The sequence below is a fragment of the Chiloscyllium plagiosum genome, unplaced genomic scaffold (assembly GCF_037043375.1).
Source record: "Chiloscyllium plagiosum isolate Xiang-an unplaced genomic scaffold, Cpla_swu_hap1 HiC_scaffold_29, whole genome shotgun sequence".
Classification (NCBI taxonomy): domain Eukaryota; kingdom Metazoa; phylum Chordata; class Chondrichthyes; order Orectolobiformes; family Hemiscylliidae; genus Chiloscyllium; species Chiloscyllium plagiosum.
This window is the reverse complement of record NW_028270167.1, coordinates 73,101,357-73,118,646: the sequence shown is the minus strand read 5'-3', so window position 1 is coordinate 73,118,646 and position 17,290 is coordinate 73,101,357. Positions and strand designations below refer to the sequence as shown.

The following is a 17,290-nucleotide window of genomic DNA, read 5'->3' as shown; positions in this document are numbered from 1 at the left end:
TTGACCGAAGTAGTTGATGCCGATGGCTCAACTTGTAATGGGAACTATCCACAAGAGAACTTTTCAACAGGAACACAGTTCTGTCTTCTGTGCAAGGGATCATTTCACAAGCGCAGTATCAAGCTTCTACCAGGCCATGTGCAGTCATTCTTCCTCGAACATTCACAGTATCCGACTCTAACTAGAACAAAACCAGATGGTGCTGGAAAAACTCAGCAGTTCTAGTAGCATCTGAAAAAGGAAATCAGAGTTAACATTTCGAGTCCAGTGACCATTCCGCAGAACTGACGATAGCTGGGAAAATGTTGGTCTGTCTGCAGAAGATATAGTGGTGGTTGGGGGAGGGGAAGGAGTTAACAATAGGTAGGGATAGAGTTCAAATAGAGAGAAGAACAGTTGGACAAATGAATGGATGATGATCTGGCTAGCAGGGTGAATAGTTGTTAATGGAGACTGCTAGTAGCGAACCATATGTGACTGCTAGTAGCGAAGATTATTTGACAACAAGGCCTGGCGTGTGGGATAGGGGAATAGGACATGGGAGAGTTCAGGCCCTAAAAAAATTGAAATTGATATGTGGTCTGGACGTCTGCAGACTCCCTAAATAGAAACTGAGGTGGTGTTCTTCCTTGAGATTCGCTGAAACTCTTCTTGAAGGCAGAACCTGGATGTTCTGCAGTGTGGTCACCCAGTCCAAACTTCGTTTCCCAAGATAGTGGAAGCCACATTGCGAGCAGTGATTGTAGTAGAGTGGATTGCATAAAGTGCAGTTCATGTGTTGATTCAACTGGAAGGTCTGTTTGGGCCATTGGAATCAAAGGACGGAAGACGTTAATGGACAGGTGAGGAGAGAAATCATGAGGACAAGAAACCTAACAAAAAAGCACTTCACCTGAATGCTCGTTGCATTCATAACATGGTTGAAGAGTTAATGGCACAAATCAACATAAATGAAAATGATTTAATAGCCATTAGAGAGGCACGGTTACAGGAAGGCCACGACTGTGAGTTAAATATCCAGGAGTACGAGACTATTTGGAAGGTCAGACAGCAGTGTAAAGAAGGTGGTGTCTCTTTGTTATTCAAGGCCGACATCAGGGCTGTGTGGAGAGACAATATATGTTGTATGGAGAATGAGTTTGAATTAATTTGCGTGGAAAGTAGAAATTCTAAGAAAAACAAGTCACTGACAGGTGCAGTCTATAGGCCAGCAAATAATAACATCACACTGGTAAATGCAATAATCAAATAAATAAGCAATGCCTGTAAAAGTGGGTGAGTTTTTATCATTAGGGATTTTAATCTACATGTAGCTTGGTCGAACCAGCTCAGTCACAGTACCTTTGAGGAGGAGTTCGTTGAGAGTACCCGTGATAGTCTTCTTGAACAATATGCAGTGGAACCGACGAGGGAGAAAGCAATGTGTAAAGGAACAGGAATAATTAATGATCTCATAGTTAGGGATCCTCTTGGAAAGAGTGATCACAGTATGGCAGAACTTAGAATTCAGATGAGAAGTGTGAAGAGAAGATCCAATACCAGGGTCCTGTGCACGTACAGGGGGCACAACAATAGAACGAGAGTGCACCTGGCTAAAGTAGACTGGAAGCAAAGGTTATATGGTGGTACAGATAACGAGCAGTGGAGGACTCCCTAAAACGATGTTTTTGTAGAAGTGCTCATCAAAAGCATATTCAAGTGAAAAGGAAAGACTGTAAGAAAAGGGGTAATCTGCCATGCGTGTCTTATGAAATAAGGGAGGCTATCAGACTGAAAGAGAAGGTATACCAAGTGGCCAAGAACAGCATGAAACTGGAAGAGAGGGAAAACTTTAAAGATAAGCATGAGGGGAAAAACAAACTAGTACAGAATACAAAGACGGATAGCAAAAGTTTCTATAAAAATATAAAACGAAAAAATCAGTGACTAAAGTAAAGATTGGTCCTTTCGAGGATGAGAAGGGACATTTAGTCTTGCGATGTGATGAAATGACCGAGGCATTGAACAGGTATTTTATGTCAGTCATCACAGTGGAGGATGCTAATAACATGCCAGTATGTGGCAAAGAGAGAAAGACAGGTGAGGACCTGGAAACAAACATTATTACGGAAGAGGTAGTGTTAGGTAAGCTAATGGAGCTGAGGATGGACAAGTCTCCTTGCCGTGAGGGAATGCATCTCAGGGTATGAAAGGAGACGGCGGGAGAAACAGCAAGTGCTCTAGTGGCAATTTTCAAATTCACTAGACTGCGTGGCAGTCCCAGCAGACTGGAATACAGCTGGTGTGACACCACTGTTTAAAAAGGGAGGTGGATAAAAGATTGGGAATTATTGATTAGTTAGCTTAATTTCTGCAGTTGGGAAGATGTTTGAGCCTATTATCAAGGAAGAAGTAGCGGGGCATCTCAATAGAAATTCGACATATGCAAAGTAAGTTCATGAAGGTTCAAGCAGAGATGTTATGTTGCAGCTGTAAAAGGTGCTGGTGAGGCTATCCTTGGTGCATTGCGTGCACTTCTGGTCCCCTTACTTGAGAACGGATGTACTGGCACTGGGCGGAATGGGGTGCGGGGTGGCGGTGGAGAGGAGGTTCACTAGGTTGATTCCGGAGATGAGGGGGCTGGCCTATAAAGAGAGACTACGTAGATTAGGATTATTTTCTTTGGAATTTAGAAGAATGAGCGGGGAATCTTACTTTGAACGGAATAGATTAGGGTAGCATTGGAAAGGATGCTTCCACATTGCGGGTGAAATTCTGACAGGAGGGCATAGTCTCAGGATTAGAGGGAGCAGATTTAGGACTGAGTTCAGAAGGACCTTCTCCACCCAGACGGATATTACTATTTAGAAAACCTTGCCCAGCGAAGAACTTGATGCTGGTACAACAAAGGTTTTTTTTTATGGATAAGAGTGATACTTCTTTTGAAGGATAAATGAAATAAGCGATAGAGTGAGAGGGCGAGAAAGCGGATTTAAGTCTTTAGAAAGATCAGCAATGATGTCATTGAACGGCGGAGCAGGCTTGAATGGCCGGGCAGCCTACACCTGCTCGGGATTTTAGGTTCTATGCATTTATGTGTCACAAAAGCAGCGATGCAGTGGGAAGACTCCATGGGGCGAGTTGCGGGAGGTGTTGGGAGTGAAGGCAAAGTGCAACAAGGTTTCCTGTAGGGAATGGTCCCTGTAGATGATGGACAAGGACGGGAGAGGGATATATGTGTGATGATGACATCTCGCAAAAGGTGGTGGAAATGTTTTTTTTAATTGATGATCACTTGAAGCACTACTACGAATACATTTGCCAACGTTTATTGGTGCGGCATTGAGAGCATTCTGTCTGGATGTTTCAGTACCAGGTATGGCATCTGTACCATTCAAGATCGGAGACACAGCGAGTGGTGAACTCGGCCTGGACAATCACAAAGGCCAACATATTATATTTTTACATTTTCTTTATACATCTATGCTACTTAACACTGCGATCTTCTTGTATTGATCGCAAGACAAAGCTTTTCACTGTGCCTCAGAACACGTGACAATAAATTCAATTCAATTCAAATGTGAAATGTCGACGAGATGGATTTTTGGAGCAGCATGTGGTGGAGCCAAGTAGGGAACAGGCAATACTGGATTTAGAGTTGTGCAATGAGGCAGACGTGACAAGGAAGCTGAAGATAAAGGAACCCTTAGGAGGCGGTGATGATAACATGATTACATTTACCCTGCAATTTGAGAGGGAGAATATACGATCAGAGTTAATGGTTTTAAAGTTGAATAAAGACAAATATAGAGGCATGAGGGAGGAGCTGGATGAAATTGGTGAGGTGAGGAGCCTAGCAAGAAAGCAGGAAAGTGGAAATGCAATGGCAGGAGTGTCTGAGCATAATTCAGTAGACACATCAGAGACACATCGTGTGGAAAATGAGGAATGGTGCAGGGAGAATGCGGCAACCATGGCTGACTTAGGAAGTCATCAATAGCATAAAAGCAAAAGAGAAAATATATAATGTGGCGAAGGGCAGTGAGCAATTAGAGGATTGGAAACTCACAAAGACCTACAAAGGGCAACAACAAAACAAATGAGGTGGGAGAAGATTAAATATAAGAAAACTAAGAATATAAAGGAAGACTGCAGTTGTTTCTTTATTCGTATAAACGCAAAAGAGAGGAAGAAGTCGACAATGGGTTGAGGAACTGAAAAAAATATTTTGTGCCTGTCTTCGCAGTGGAAGACATGAGTTATACCCAAACATACAAGAGAATGGGGGAACAGAAGTGAGTCTCGTGCCATCACTGAGAAGGTGCAAGAAGCACTGAAGGGCCTGAAGGTGGATAAATCATCTGGATCAGGTGGAGTACCCGCCAGGTAGACAACTGAAGGAATCGTGCATGCGTTAGTGGAGAACTTTCAGGAATCGCTAGAATCAGAAAGGCTGCTACAGGGCTGAAAAGTCACAAACGTGACACCCCATTTTAAAAAGAAACAACACAAAAGCTGCAAATTACAGACCAATCAGCCGAAACTTGGTTGTGGGTAAGGTCCTGGAATCTATTGCGTTGGAAGAAATTTCTGAATACTTGGAAGTGTGTGTAAAAATAAGGCAAAGTCAGCATGGTTTCAACAAGGGGAGGCCATGCTTGATAAATCTGTAAGAATTCCGCTTTGAGGAAGTAACGAGGAAGGTAGACCAAGGAGAGCCATTGGATGTTATGTATTTGGACTTCATGAAGGCCTTTGATATTTGCCGCACAGAATAAGATAAGAGCCCATGGTGTCGGAGGCAAGGTGCGCTCGCAGGACAGAAAGCAGAGCAGACTCACTGCGCTGAATGGCTTAATTTCTGCTCTATTGTCTTATGGACTTATGCATCGAATGACCTCAATCTGCAAGTTTCCCTCCAAGGAACGTGCCAGCCTGCCTTGAAGCATAGTCAGCGAAGATCTGATTTAGTGCTGATCCAGACTTGATGGGCCAAATGGTCTCTTTCCGCCCTCCATCTTCTATTTTATCATTCTTCCGGAAAAAAAAGATTAACATAATGACCAGACTTGTGGCCGGTCCTCTGACTCTTCTCTGAACAGGCAGTTGCTAAAGTTCCAGCATCATTTCCCTGCTCTTATGTTCCCACCTGCTGTCAAGAACAGAAAGCATCTCTTACCCCGCGAGACCACTTGATCCCTTGCCCAATCACCTTCAAACATTCGTGAATGCCTACTCCAATTTCTCTTTTGTTACTGTTAACAGTCACACTTTTATCATTGTTCCTCCCCAAATTCATTATCACCCACTTAACTGGATTGAATTCCTTTCAGCACATTTTCTTGCCAATTGTTTCCAATCTCCCTGCAGTCTATGGCATTCTTCCTCATGGTTAACTACATGACTAATTGTTACATGATTTGCAAACTGCTAAATGATGGCCACGACAAATAATTAAAAATCGTTGACCTCTCTGAGAAAACAATAGAACTCGTAGAAGCCATGGTTCATAAGCTTGCAGAGGACAGCCGAATTGGAGACTGTAAAGAAGGTGATCTAAGATTCCAGAAGGCTCTTAATCCAAAGCGTCTTTGGGCAGAAAAATGTCACATGGAGTTCAATCTGGATAAATGGAAGGTATTGCATTTTGCTACATCAAATAAGAGTAGGGCTTATAACTCGGATGCTGCCTGAATTGCTGTGCTCTTCCAGCACCACTGATCCAGAATCTGGTTTCCAGCATCTGCAGTCATTGTTTTTACCTTATACAATTAATGATCGGGCATTGCATCGTGTTGAGAGACACGAAGGCCAGGAATGCAAGTACATAATTCTTTTTAGTTTGCTTCATATACAGACAGAATGGTTAAAAAAGTTGTCATCTTGCCTTCGTTGGTCAGTCCTTTGAGAGTAGGAGTTGGTATGTTATGTTGAAGTTGAATAGGACATTGGGTGATGCCTCTTCTGGAATATTGTGTCCAGTTCTTGTCGCCCAGTAATAGCAAGGAAAATATTCAGCTGGAGTAGGTTTAGAACAGGGATACCAGTGTATGGCTAGTGGGGAAGGTTTGTGTTATAACGAAAGGCTGGATAGGCTGAGAATATTTTCACTCAAACACTGGAATTTGAAAGGCGACCAGATAGAAATTTATAGATTTTTGAGAGTTCAGCTAGAGTTAACTGTAACTGTCATTTCTTCAAGGAGGGGCACTTCAAGACGAGAGGGCAAATGTTTAAAATGAAAAGAGGGATTTAAAATAAGACATGAGAGGCTTTTTGTTTAACAGAGGATGGTTTATGTGTGCAATTCACTTCCTGAGGCAGTGATGAATGAAAGTACATTTACAATAGTTACAGGATATTTGGATCGATAAATGAATTGGAAACTTTCAGTGGGATTAACAAAAGCTATTCATTCATGACTAGTACATTATTTATTGCCCAGAGGAAAGTTCAGAATAAACTACGATATTATGGATCTGGAGTCACATACCAGCCAGACCAGATAGGTATGGCAGTTTCCTTCCCTATCAGGAATTAGTGAATCAGATCCATAACAACTGATTCAACATCATCATTAGGCTCTAGGTATTTATTTAAATAAAATTCCAGCATCTGCCATGCCAGGGTTTGAACCCGTGTCCATAGAATTATATCTGGACAATCATATTAACAATGCAGTAATAATATCACAAGGGCATTATTAACCCTCAGCAGTTACAAGAGCCGTCAGATGCGACTCATTTAGTTTGGCATTATGTGCAGTATGAGTTGGTAGGAGTGAAAGGCCTGTTTTCAGCTGTGTGAGTCTATGACTTTGACACTATTAAACTGGCAGCTGGTTTGGATTAACAGCAGCGTTGATAGTTTAATTGATCTCCTTCTGGGATATGTAATCTTGCTGGTTACTTTGGAGGTTCTTCTGCTCATTGAACCCTTCCCACACACGGGACTGTTGAATAGTCTGTCCCCAGTTTGACTGAGTAGATAAGTTTCCACTTCAGCAGATAATTGAATCCCGCATTGCGCTGGTTTATCTGTGATATCGGTGTCCTTGTATCTACCCAGGAAGAACGATAGGTTCAACTCATGTCCACGCAGACACAAGTCCCGTTGTCCATGTTGTGAATGTGTTTTTATTCTTCCCGATATACCCACAGGGTGTGGATGTCGCTGCTCAGGACAGCATTTGTTGTTCTTCCTGATTCACTGCTGTCTCGCTGCATGAGAGACATGGATTCGATCCCAATCTCATGTGACTGTGTGCATTTTTCACATTCTCTCTTTGCTTGTGTGAGTTTCCTCCCACAGTCTGAAGGTGTACAGGTTACTGTGATCAGCCATGGAAAATGAAGGGGAAAGGAATTGGTATGGAGTGTGGGTCTGATAAGATGCGCTTCGAAGGGGTGGTGTCGACGGGAAGGGCCGAACGGCCTGCTTTCCCACACGGTCGTCATTCTCGGATTAGGGGTCAGCTATGCTGTTCAGGTCCTGGAGTCACAAGTAGGCCAGATTGGGTAAAGATGGTGGCATCCCCTGCATAAGCGATATGCATGAATGGATTGCAGGAAATTAAAGGCATGTTCTCTGTTCCTGAGGTCAGGCTTTCATTCCAGGTTTTATTCGTCGAACTTTAACATTACCAGTTCCGTGTGTGAGTTCCCACGGATCACTAGTTTATTATAAAACCACAGCACCACCTTCTCCAGGTTGCAGTATTTATTGGGAACAAGAAGCTGATTCTGAGCTGATGCGACAAAAGCAGATCCTACTGTCAATGTCAAAAACACTGATCCAAACAGGAAAATGAAATTTCGAACCTTGCCACCCCAAAGTTAAAGTCTCCACACGCTTTAGATGCGCCAATCGGCTGTCTCAGCAACATGTACTGTTCATGGTCATAATATTATAAATGGGGGAAAGTATTTCCTTCCGCCCCGCTTTTGACCAGGAGCTGTCCCAACCTTGGAAATACATGCGCCTCTCTCTCGTCTTTCCATCCCAATTTCCGATTGGATCTTCGTGCATGCTTCACACAGTTTCTCTGATTCCGGGTCCGGACCTGGGATTATGTGTGATTGCATGCAGCAGTTGGTACTGCCTTGTGTGGGCAAAGTGATGAAGTAGCCGATGTTAAACTATAATGCTATTGAAGCATACATTTCAACAATATCCTGCACTGTCCCAAGAGTTTGGAGAGTTTCATTAATCCCATTCTTCAATACTCTCATTCATGGAATCTCCACAGTCTCTGGGGACGCTAAGGTTAAAGATTCGGTACATTCTGCGTTCCCACATGCCTGTCGCTAAGTCTTGATATTATACATTCTTCCTGACATTTCCTCCACTACCATACTGGTTGCAGTTTGCAAGCGTTGTCTGTGGAATGCTGTAACCGTTCAATAGTTCGTATTCTGCATTGTGATTGCAGCGAATTCGGCTTGAATCCACATCATGGCGGTCAGTTTTCTCAAAGGTTTACTTTTGGTGAAACACGGTAAGAAATTAATCGTTTTCACATAATATTCTCCGAGGTGATGATTTGTTTTCTATCGAATTTAGTTCTCTGATATTTCTGCGTTTCATGTATCAGGATTTAAACCCAAAAGTTCTTGAAGATGTCTCTCCCTCGCACTCTCCCTAACTCTCTCTTCCGTCCCTCATCCCATTTGTCTTCCTGTTCCTGAAAAAACACACCGGCTCATTAATGCCACACTCACAGGAATCCGATTCACGAGAGAAGAAAAAAAGGATAGCCAACTCCCATTCCTAGACGTGATGGTACAGAGAACACCAGACGGAGAATTCACTACAAGGGTATACAGGAAAGCCACACACACAGACCAAGTCCTAAACTACGAAAGTAACCACCCCAACACACACAAACGAAGCTGCATCAGGACACTATTCAAAAGGGCCACAACACACTGCAGTACATCAGGACTGCAAAAAGAAGAAGAGGAGCACCTATACAAGGTATTCACCAAAAACGGATACCCGCGCAACTTCATCAGCAGATGCCTAAGAGAAAGGCCACGGAACGAGGACATATCACAACCAAAAGGACTAGCCACACTAACATACATCAGGAGCATCTCGGAACTGACTGTCAGACTACTGAGACCCCTAGGACTCATAACGGCACACAAACCAACAGCCACGCTCAGACAACAACTCACCAGAACGAAGGACCCGATACCCAACATGAACAAGACGAATGTAGTGTACAAAATACCATGCAAGGACTGCACTAAACACTATATAGGACAAACAGGAAGACAGCTAGCAATCCTCATACATGAACATCAACGAGCCACGAAACGACACGACCAGCTATCCTTAGTATCCACACACGCAGACAACAAGCAACATGAATTCGACTGGGACAACACTACTATCGTGGGGCAAGCCAGACAGAGAACAGCCAGGGAATTCCTAGAGGCATGGCATTCATCCACAAACTCCATCAACAAACACATCGACCTGGACCCAATATACCAACCACTACAGCGGACAGCTGAAACTGACAACCGGAAGCGGCAGGGACAGACCACTATAAACACCGGAGGAAACATCAAAGAAATGCTTCGCAGGAGGCTCCCAAGCACTGATGATGTCGCCAAGCTAGGGGACGAAACGTTTGCAACAAAAACTTCCAGCTCGGCGAACAGAACCACAACAATGACTGATGTTGTCTATGATATGGAAGTGCCAGTGTTTGAGTTGAGTAGACAAAGTTAAAAATTACACAATATCAGGGCATAGTCCACCAGGTTTATTTGGAAGCACTAGCTTTCAGAGAGCCGCTCCTTCACCAGGTGTGTGTTTTTCTGCAGAAACTTGGCATGTGTGTCAATATGCGCGATCTTTTGGAAGATCATCTGTACTTTAACAAACCGTTCGTGGTGTCGATGGTACCCATGACTTGGAGGTGTTGGTGTTGGACTGGGGCGGCCAAATTTAAAAATCACACAAAGCCATTTTAGATGCCAACAGTTGACAAATACCTGATGAAGAAGCAGTGTATGGAACACTGGTGCTTCCAAATACGTCTGTTCGATACAATCTGGTGCTGTGTGATTTTTACTCTGATTGTTCTTGGTAATGTTTAACTGATCGAAGACAGTGAAAGAATTTTCGTTCGTGGAGATGAAAATGTCAAATATTATCCACCTCAGCGGAACAAAAATGAATAGTTTGTATGTGTGATGAATCTCCACAATGCGCTTGCGCCAAGTAAAAGTCGAACTTACAACTGCCTGATCCGTAGCCAGCTATACGAATGGTTATACCACTGGCCAGATGCACAGCCGAGATTTTACACGCTAAAGAGCTGTGGTGTTAACAAGGACATGAGCAATAACAGTAACAGTCACAAGGTGAAAAAAGAACAAAGATAATCACCATCATTGATTCTCTTCAAATTGTCCTCAAAAAACGACCATTCACAATCTGATCAACCAATCAATGAGGCCACTACTTATCAAGGAAATTGCAACTTACTTTGCTGCTTTTTTATCATAATTTGAGGTAAATTCCAGCCTAATCATAACATCGCATATTCCCGTTAATTTTCAGTTTTAGATTACGTTACCCGTGCCACGTGATAGAGATTCGAGGAATAGGGAAAGAGAACACTTAAATGCGTGGCTACAGGGATGGTGCAGGAGGGAGGGATTCCGGTTTTTGGATAACTGGGGTTCTTTCTGGGCACGGTGGAACCTCTATAAACAGGATGGTCTACACCTGAACCTGAGGGGCACCAGTATCCTTGGGGGGAGGTTTGCTAGTGCTCTTGGGGGGGGTTTAAACTAACTCTGCAGGGGCATGGGAACCCAGATTGTAGCTTCAGGGTGCAGGGCCTGGAGTGTAGGGAGGTTAGGAACATGGCATCAATTTCCAAGGAGGGTGTCTGTAAACAGGAAAGTGGCTTGAAGTGTGTATACTTCAATGCAAGAAGTATACGAAATAAGGTAGGTGAACTTGCAGCGTGGGTTGGTACCTGGGACTTCGATGTTGTGGCTATTACGGAGACATGGCTAGAACAGGGACAGGATTGGCTGTTGCAGGTTCCAGGATTTAAATGTTTTAGTAGGGTCAGAGGTGGGGGTAAAAGAGGGGGAGGTGTGGCATTGCTTGTCAAAGATAGTATTACAGTGGTGGAAAGGACGATGGATGAGGACTTGCCATCTGAGGTAGTTTGGGCTGAGGTTAGGAATAGGAAAGGTGAGGTCACCCTGTTAGGAGTCTTTTACAGGCCTCCTAATAGTCCTAGAATCATTGAAGAAAGGATAGGGAAGGTGATTCAGGAGATGAGTGACAGTAATAGGGTGGTTGTTATGGGGGACTTTAACTTTCCTGATATTGATTGGGAAAGCTATAGCTCAAGTTCGTTAGATGGGTCAGTGTTTGTTCAATGTGTGCAGGAGAGTTTCCTGATACAATATGTAGACAGGCCAACAAGAGGTGAGGCCATACTGGATTTGGTTCTGGGTAACGAACCAGGCCAGGTGTTAGAATTAGAGGTAGGTGAGCACTTTGGGGATAGTGACCATAATTCGGTGATTTTTACTCTCGTGATGGAGAGGGATAAGTGTGTACTACAGGGCAAGAGTTATAGCTGAGGTCAGGGAAATTATGATGCGGTGAGGCATGACTTAGGATGTGTGGCTTGGAAAAGTAGACTCCAAGGCAAGAGTGTACATGATATGTGGAGCTTGTTCAAGGAGCAACTATTGAGTGTCCTTGTTAATTATGTACCTGTCAGGCAGGGAGGAAAGGGTCGTGCGAGGGAGCCGTGGTTTAATAAGGAATTGGAATCCCTTGTTAAATGGAAGAGGGCGGCCTATCTCAAGATGAGACGTGAAGGTTCAATTGGGGCGATTGAGAGTTATAGGGTAGCCAGGAAGGACCTGAAGAGAGAGCTAAGAGCAGCAAGGAGGGGACATGAAAGGTCCTTAGTCGGTAGGATTAGGGAAAACCCTAAGGCTTTCTATAGGTATGTTAGGAATAAAAGAATGACTAGGGTAGGAATAGGTCCAGTCAAGGATAGTAGTGGGAAGTTGCGTGTGGAGGCGGAAGAGATTGGGGAGACACTGAATGAATACTTTACTTCAGTATTTACTCAGGAACAGGGCATTGTCGTCGATGTGAATACTGAGTGACAAATAAGTCGAATGGATGGCTTTGAGGTATGTAGAGAAGAGGTGTTGGAAATCCTGGAAAAGGTGAAAATAGATAAGTCCCCTGGGCCTGATGGCATTTATCCTAGGATTCTCTGGGAAGCAAGGGAGGAGATTGCAGAGCCATTGGCCTTGATTTTTATGTCCTCTTTGTCTACTGGAGTAGTGCCAGAAGACTGGAGGATAGCAAATGTTGTTCCCTTGTTCAAAAAGGGGAGTAGGGATAACCCTAGTAACTATAGGCCGGTGAGTCTCACTTCTGTTGTGGGCAAAGTCTTAGAGAGAATTGTAAGGGATAGGATTTATGCACATCTGGATAGGAATAATGTGATCAAGGATAGTCAGCATGGTTTTGTGAAGGGCAGGTCGTGCCTCACAAACCTTATTGAATTCTTTGAAAAGGTGACGAAGGAGGTTGATGAGGGGAAAGCGGTAGATGTGGTATATATGGATTTTAGTAAGGCGTTTGATAAGGTTCCCCATGGTAGGCTACTGCAGAAAATACGGAGATATGGCATTGAGGGTGAGTTGGAGGTTTGGATTAGGAATTGGCTGGATGGAAGAAGACAGAGGGTAGTAGTTGATGGCAAAGTTTCTTCATGGAGTGCCGTCACTAGCGGTGTTCCGCAAGGATCTGTTTTGGGACCATTGCTGTTTGTCATTTTTATAAATGACCTGGAAGAGGGGTTAGAAGGTTGGGTGAGCAAGTTTGCGGATGATACGAAAGTCGGAGGAGTTGTTGACAGTGAGGAAGGATGTGGCAGGTTACAGCAGGATATAGAGAAGCTGCAGAGCTGGGCAGAAAGGTGGCAAATGGAATTCAATGTAGCTAAGTGTGAGGTGATTCACTTTGGGAAGAATAACAAAAAGATGGGGTACTGGGCTAATGGTCGGATACTTGGTAGTGTGGATGAGCAGAGGGATCTTGGTGTCCATGTACACAGATCTCTGAAAGTTGCCACCCAGGTAAATAGTGCGGTGAGGAAGGCATATGGCGTACTGGCTTTTATTGGTAGAGGAATTGAGTTCCGGAGTCCTGAGGTCATGATGCAGTTGTATAAGACTCTGGTGCGGCCGCATCTGGAATATTGTGTCCAGTTTTGGTCGCCATACTATAGGAAGGATGCGGAGGCACTGGAACGGGTGCAGAGGAGGTTTACCAGGATGTTGCCTGGTATGGAAGGAAGATCGTATGAGGAAAGACTGAGACACTTGGGGCTGTTTTCATTAGAGAAAAGAAGGTTTAGGGGTGACTTGATTGAGGTGTACAAGATGATTAGGGGGTTAGATAGGGTTGACAGTGTGAACCTTTTCCCGCGTATGGAGTCGGGTATTACAAGGGGGCATAGCTTTAAATTAAGGGGGGGTAGATATAGGACTGAAGTTAGGGGTAGGTTCTTCACTCAGCGAGTCGTAAGTTCATGGAATGCCCTGCCAGTAGCAGTGGTGGACTCTCCCTCTTTATGGGCATTTAAGCGGGCATTGGATAGGTATATGGAGGATAGTGGGTTAGTATAGGTTAGGTGGGCTTGGATCGGCGCAACATCGAGGGCCAAAGAGCCTGTACTGCGCTGTATTCTTCTATGTTCTATGTTCTATGTTAATGACCTGTCCGTATTTTCAGGAAACTGAACAACATGAAATGACTGAAAACGTCCTTCCGGTGATGTAAACCCAGTGCAGAGTCGGCCAGAAAAGAAAAGACAAAGACATGAAACATCACTCCCGTTTCTCTCTGTACCAATGCGTTTTGATGGGTTGAATATTTGCAGGACTTGTCTTTAATATCTAAAGAATCAATTATTTCCCCGGGAAAGATTCTTCATAAATCAATTAACATCTGAGTCGTTGAATCATATTTTACTTCAGATTAAAATAGTTGAAGATCCTTTCCCCAGCCTAATGTCCCAATCCTCCCTCCTCTTCCATGTAAATACCAGCTGCTCCAAGTGCGGTTGGAGCTCCCAACCTGACGTTTCAATGCTTCTTGCTGCTCCATTCAATAGAAGCTGCTCTACTTGAAGTTGGAGATCCCAGTTTGATGTCCCAATGCTCCCTGCTCCATGTCAATAGAAGCGGTCCAGTTGAGGTTGGATCTATCACTCTGATGTCCCAATGCTTCCTGCTGCTACACGTCATTAAAAGCTGCTCCGGGTGAGAGTGGAGCTCCCAGACGGATCTCGCAAAGCTCCCTGCTCTATGTCAACTGAAGCTGCTCCAAATGAGGTTAGATCTCGCAGTATGATGTTTCAATGCTCCCTGCTGCTTCATGTCAATAGAGGCTGCTCCAGATGAGGCTGGATCTCAGTCTAAAGTTCCAATACTCCCTGCTGCGCAATGTCAATAAAAGTTGCTCCAGGTGTGGTTGGAACTCCCAGTCTGATGTCACAATGCTCCCTGGTCCATGTCAACAGACGCTGCTCCAGATGAAGTGGGAGCTCCCATTCCTGGCAGATCACACACCTCTTTACTATCATAGAAATACTGCCCACTTAGCATTTCCACCACTGGAGCCATTGGTGGTATATCCACATCATGAGAAACTGATATTAATTTTAGGCACCACCGAATCATTATTTCCAAAAGTCATTCTTTCTTAAACCTTATTTAGCATATGCATATTGCAGTCAATCCGAAGTTAGATAATGGTGCTAATTGATGTATGCTCAATAAAAATTATATCCTATTTTTCATGTTGAGTAATTTCGACTTTGCAAGGACAATGTTTGTAATGAAATCACACTTTTATTCCAGGTAAGGGAATGTGGTTTACATTATTTAAAATAAACTTGTTCACTGTGTAAAATGATCAAATAAATCTCAATTTCAAAACAAAATTGGTTACGTTGGCATCCATCTGAAATGTGGTCCCTTATTCTTTCAACCACACGGGTATTAGAGCGAAACGTCTGTTAATGACATGCGTATAAAGCCACTTTAAATCATTTTTCATGTTTATGCTGCATGAATCTGCGGTTATTGATCCACAGTTTAGGTTCAGCCCCTACAGTTAACATGCTGACTTCTCCAGTTTTTCATTGTTCAATGTGATGCATCCAGTGTGTGCATAACGAGAGGGAGCTCGCTTCCCACATCTTGTATTTGGGCCTTATGTCCAGCATTCATCAATGGCGAGAGCAAGGGGCGAGGGCGAGACCAATGTGTAAGTCTTTCCGTGCCCATGCACAGCACCCACATCGGCAATTCTCTACTGTGCATTTACAGCTAGTTCTCGGTGCCCCTACACCCACGCCCTGCTCCTTTCGAAATATCTCCATTATTTTGTGCTCTTCTCACCAAGATGAACCACTTCTACTCAACCTGCTCCAGATTTCATTTGACAAAATACTCATTAAGAATCCCACTGCATAAACATGCCCCTCACATCTCTTGTTATTTGGCTTTCCTGGATCTCTTTCGTACGATAAAAGGTCACAGCAGCTTGACTTGTAAAAGAAAGTCGCGTTCCTTTTCAATATCCCAATGCAATCTACATTTCAATGCAGTTTAGGCAACAGGACCAAATTATTCTTTGAGATTTTATAATAGCGTCGATGCATACAAACTGATATTGCAGTTCCAATTTCAGTAAGACAGTTGTGATCATCCAAAAATAGCAACATTAAAAATCACGGATAGCACCGACGAGAGTGGGACTCGAACCCACGCGTGCAGAACATAATGGATTAGCAGTCCATCGCCTTAACACCTCGGCCACCTCGTCGCATGCGCCTGCCTACCTATAACCTTATGAATAAGTGAATTGCATAAATTATGCAGAGCAGCAGACATTTCTCCCTTGTTTTGGTGAAATCATAAATAGCACAGTACGGTTCCAAGACTATTGTCTGACATCTGGGTTGTGGGGCAAGCGCATTCCCACTGTGACACTCTGCTCACAGTGGTCTGAACAAAAATGAAGAAATGACTATGTAACAAGGTCTGTTGAATTCTGTGAAGATTTGAAGTCAATGGAATGAAGAACCCGAGACAGCAGGAGGTGTTCTTTCAAGAAAGAGTTGGATAGAGCTCTTAAGGATAGTGGAATCAAGGGTTATGTGGATAAGGCAGGAACAGGATACTGATTGAGGATGATCAGTCATGATCATATTGAATGGTGGTGCTGGCTCGAAGGGCAGAATTGCCTACTCCTGCACCTATTGTTTATTAAATTGCCTGTGAGGAATTGTTTGCCAGACTGGAGTAGAGTGCATAGTGCTCAATGTCATTATTCGGAACACCTTTCTTCCACTCAGATATGTTTGACATGCACTTGTGTCTAGGACAGACAATTTCAAAATCCTAAATAAGGCTAAACTGACAATTGAACTCAACAATGCAAAAACCTTGATCTGCATCAGTTTCCTGGGCCGTGCGACACCAAGTCACTGTATGATCACAGCAACACAGTGAGCAAGTGTCAGATGGAAAATGAGTGCAGTGCCAGAGCGCATGCTGGGACCAGCAGTTGACACACGGGGAAGTGCATTTCCCACAACAGGAACACTTCCCACACAGCGGACTGCGGTGGAAGAATTCAGAAGGAGTTTACACTTTGGAATTTGATGCCAGAGATACAATGGAAATCTGTCATTGCGTCTGTTCAAGATGAAGATTTTAAGATTTCTACAGATGAAAAACAAAATGAAGCGCTCATAGTGAAGGCAAATGTCGAAATTGTATATTTCAACAATCTACCCATCTTTGCAATGAGTAGCTCACCACTTTCCTCACTCGGGGTCAGAACCACTAGTGAAGATGATCGTACAATCCCCGTTACTAGCCATGGAATCAGAGAAATTCGGTTTCCCAAACGTTAAGGTAAAACCAGGAATGTGGAGGTAAGTATTAATGTGTTGCTCCTGTGCTGCAGGTGACCAGTGCACGGTATCACTGTTCCAGTATAGTGGTCTATGCTGTGCCGAAGTTTTACGTTTGAGCATCACATGGAGCAGCTTCAATTTGTCGTCGTGTTGAGGCGTACGGATAAAAGGTGATATTGAGCAAAGCCAAGTTTATGGGAAGATACCCGTGTTTGTGGATTGAGAAACGACCTTTTCTGGATAATGACTCCTTGATCAACAAACATACTGCAAGTATTTAAAACGTGTAGAGACATGCGTGGAGAA

The 17,290-nt window shown here is 43.7% G+C and overlaps 1 non-coding gene across 1 annotated transcript; it reads right to left on the bottom strand.

The window, feature by feature from the left end:
* Positions 1–15,803: 15,803 nt before the first annotated feature.
* Positions 15,804–15,885, bottom strand: trnas-gcu (transfer RNA serine (anticodon GCU)). The gene has a single exon. It is a non-coding gene; the product is annotated as a tRNA-Ser (tRNA).
* Positions 15,886–17,290: the final 1,405 nt, after the last annotated feature.